This window comes from Urocitellus parryii, unplaced genomic scaffold, assembly GCF_045843805.1.
Source record: "Urocitellus parryii isolate mUroPar1 unplaced genomic scaffold, mUroPar1.hap1 Scaffold_37, whole genome shotgun sequence".
Lineage (NCBI taxonomy): Eukaryota > Metazoa > Chordata > Mammalia > Rodentia > Sciuridae > Urocitellus > Urocitellus parryii.
In genome coordinates, this window is record NW_027553327.1 from 11088519 (window position 1) to 11091776 (window position 3258).

The 3258-nt window shown below is 43.2% G+C and overlaps 1 pseudogene; it reads left to right on the top strand.

Annotated features, from left to right (window-relative positions):
* The first annotated feature begins 1707 nt into the window (after nt 1-1707).
* Nucleotides 1708-3049, top strand: LOC144252114 (transmembrane protein 65 pseudogene; annotated as a pseudogene).
* Nucleotides 3050-3258: the final 209 nt, after the last annotated feature.

The window sequence follows — 3258 nt, forward strand, 5'->3', positions numbered from 1 at the left end:
ATAATTGATGTCAGAGTCCCATCTCTAGAGATTCTGGTGAAGCCTTTACATCAATATATTTTTAGCTATCTAATGATTTTAATATCCAGAATGCTGATAACACTTGCTCTGAATGTTTACGGCCTTTTATTCAATGAGCACTCATTTACCATGACAGATGCCAAAAGCATGTGTTTATTAGTTTGTTTGTCTAGAAGCTTCTAGTTTCAATGAGTATAAATTACTAACATAATAAGAAAAAAAAAACTTGAAATCTGGACTATAATAATATTTTCAGATTTCAGTGCAACTGCAACTTATATTTCTCAAGTTTCATTTTCTCATTTTAGAAACCGTAAAATGGGCAGGAATGGATTTATAATAAACATGATAATAATAATTTGAAAGAGAAATAGATCTTATGTTGAATGGAGCACATTTTGAAGAGGCTTTGCAAAAATCACTACAACCAAACGAGAGACATGTTCAGACATGTGTTGAAAGAATACTCCTGAAAATTAAGGGACTCAATGCAGGAAAGAGAAACTGGAAGGAGGGAGAACAGTTGGGAACTCTTTCAAATGCACTGACAAGTGATTGTGAAGTTGCAAATTATTCAGGACACTAAGGATGTAGAAAAAGAATGAAGTAGAGGTATTTCTGCATTAGAATCTTGCTGGCCTGTGCATTGGTCTAAATGAGGAAAATAAGACCATGGGAAATTCTAGTAATAGTTCCCGAAGTTTTAGCTTGGGAAGTTAGAACACAGAAGGAGAAACAAGTTAGTAGATAAAGATTCAGAAGCACAATTTTTTAAAGGGTAGATAATTGAAACTATAAATGTTTAAATATTCCTTTAGGTAGAGAAAATAAATAGACTGAAGGAAAGGGCTGAGAATAGAACACTTTTATATAAGCAATGACAAGAGAAAGAAAAGCAAATGAAAGATAAGCGGAATGATCAGAGAGGAGAAAACCACAGAAAACCAAAGTGGGGAAAATTTCAATATTGAGGAAGAAAATAACAAATCTATGTATAGAGAGATACTGAAGAATGAGAATTAAGGAAAGCTCATTTTTAGAGCATGAGGAGCCTACTGCTGGACTGTGAGATGAGTTTCCATGGTGAAGGGGACTAAACTCTGGTCAGATTGGAGAATGGAAAATGGGGTAATTTGTGGTACCACCACTAGGGGTAGCCGCGGCGGCTGCGGCCTGAGAGCGCGGCTGCTTTGAGGGCGCCGGAGCCACACAGAGTCCGGACCAGGGAAGGCAAGAGGGTGGGAAAGCCGCCGGGAGAGGAGGGCGGCGCATGGCTGACTCATCCCTCTGGAAGAGCAGACTGACAGACACACACTAGCCGAGCCCGCCCGCGCTGCTCCTCCTCAGCCGGGAGGCGCCCGCCCGCACCACCCGCCCGCCCTCTCCGGGAGCTCTCCGGGCCCGGCCGCCTCGGAGAAAGTTTTTCTCTTCGGGGAGGCCGGAACCGTCGCTTGCCTTTTGGAAGGACCGGGGTGGGGGTGGAGGGGGTGGAGGGGGTGGGGGTGGGTACGGAAAGGGAGGCGACCGCCGCGCGGGCCCGCGGAGTGCATGGTGCCCGGCGCCTCGGCTGCCTGTCAGGAGGACCTCGGGGCGGGGGCGGGCTGAGCCAGCTCCCCGCTCTCGACCCAGCCTTGTCAGAAGTCGCCCTCCGGGACTGCCGCGGGGGTCCCCGCTCCTCAGCCCGCCATGTCCCTGTTGCTGCCGCTGCTGAGGAGCCGAACCGCGCGCAGCTTGAGGCCGGGCCGGCAGCCACCACCGCGCCCTGCTAGCCGTCCTGGTACTGCTGCGGGCGGGGGCTGCTGGCGCTCGCGGCCCCCGGAGGCCCCCGGAGGCTGGGTACCCACCCCAAGAAGGAGCCCATCGAGGCGCTGAACACCGCGCAGGGCGCGCGCGACTTCATCTATAGCCTGCACTCCACCGAGAGGAGCTGCCTGCTCAAGGAGCTGCACCGCTTTGAGTCCATTGCCATCGCCCAAGAAAAATTGGAAGCTCTGCCACCTACCCCAGGACAGCTGAGATATGTATTCATCCACAATGCGATAACTTTCATAGGGTTTGGCTTTTTGGATAATGCAATTATGATTGTTGCAGGAACCCATATCGAGTTATCTATTGGAATTATTTTGGGAATTTCAACGATGGCAGCTGCTGCTTTGGACTTGGACTTGCAGGCTATGTTGAAGCTTTGGCTTCCAGGTTAGGCCTGTCAATTCCTGACCTCACACCAAAGCAAGTTGACATGTGGCAAACATGTGTTAGTACACATTTGGGCAAAGCTGTTGGGGTGACTATTGGCTGCATTCTAGGAATGTTTCCTTTGATTTTCTTTGGAGGAGGTGAAGACGATGAAAAACTGGAAATGGAAAATTCATCCTCTTAGATTATCTATAAAAAGATGTAAACTAATGTACCTCAGTTATTAAATATATGCTGTCACAACATTTAGGAATTAAGACAGTAACAGTGTATAGATATGGGATCAAATAATTCAGCATGTGTTATGGAAAACACTAACTTATTGTGGCTTGGTCTTCTTAAGACATCTTTTTAAAAGAAACTCTTTAGTATCATTTTGTGTAAATTGTTGAGATGCTTTTTTTCATCAATGGCTGTCAACAATTTTATCTTTTCCTTCTCTTTCTTTGTATATCAAAATATTATTTAAGTCTCAGTTATTGATGTACTGTACTGACTTGGGGTTTGCTTATTTGTTACTTAACATGTATACATGCATGAGAGCATTTTTTTTTTTTTTGCGCTGTTGTTTCTTGATAGTTGCACTTCAACCTAAGGGTATTTTCCCAAATTATTTAAGATGTTTAATATCAGTTAAAATTTTTTTTACTCTTTTTGGCAACATCAATTTTGTACTCTTTCACAGTAAACATTTACAATATATAATTTCAGTCATTTTCTTAACTCTCACATCTATTCAAAATAAATACAGGTTTTAAGTATATATTATTCATTTTAATTTTCTGACCATACTGTCTTAAGAGCCAGGGGTTAAACAGAGCAATTACAGTCTCCCTCTTTAAAAAAACATAGATGCTAACAAGTGTACTTATTTATGTTTTTTTTTTTTTACCTTTAATTTCCTTATTGTGAATAATTACGTCACAGGTTCAGACTCTTTAGGGGCAGAAAATTATTATTTTACAGTCTTTTAAATTAGAGATTGTGGGATCAGGTGAACTAAGGAATTTGACATGATACTTAGAAATTAAGAAGCTAAAA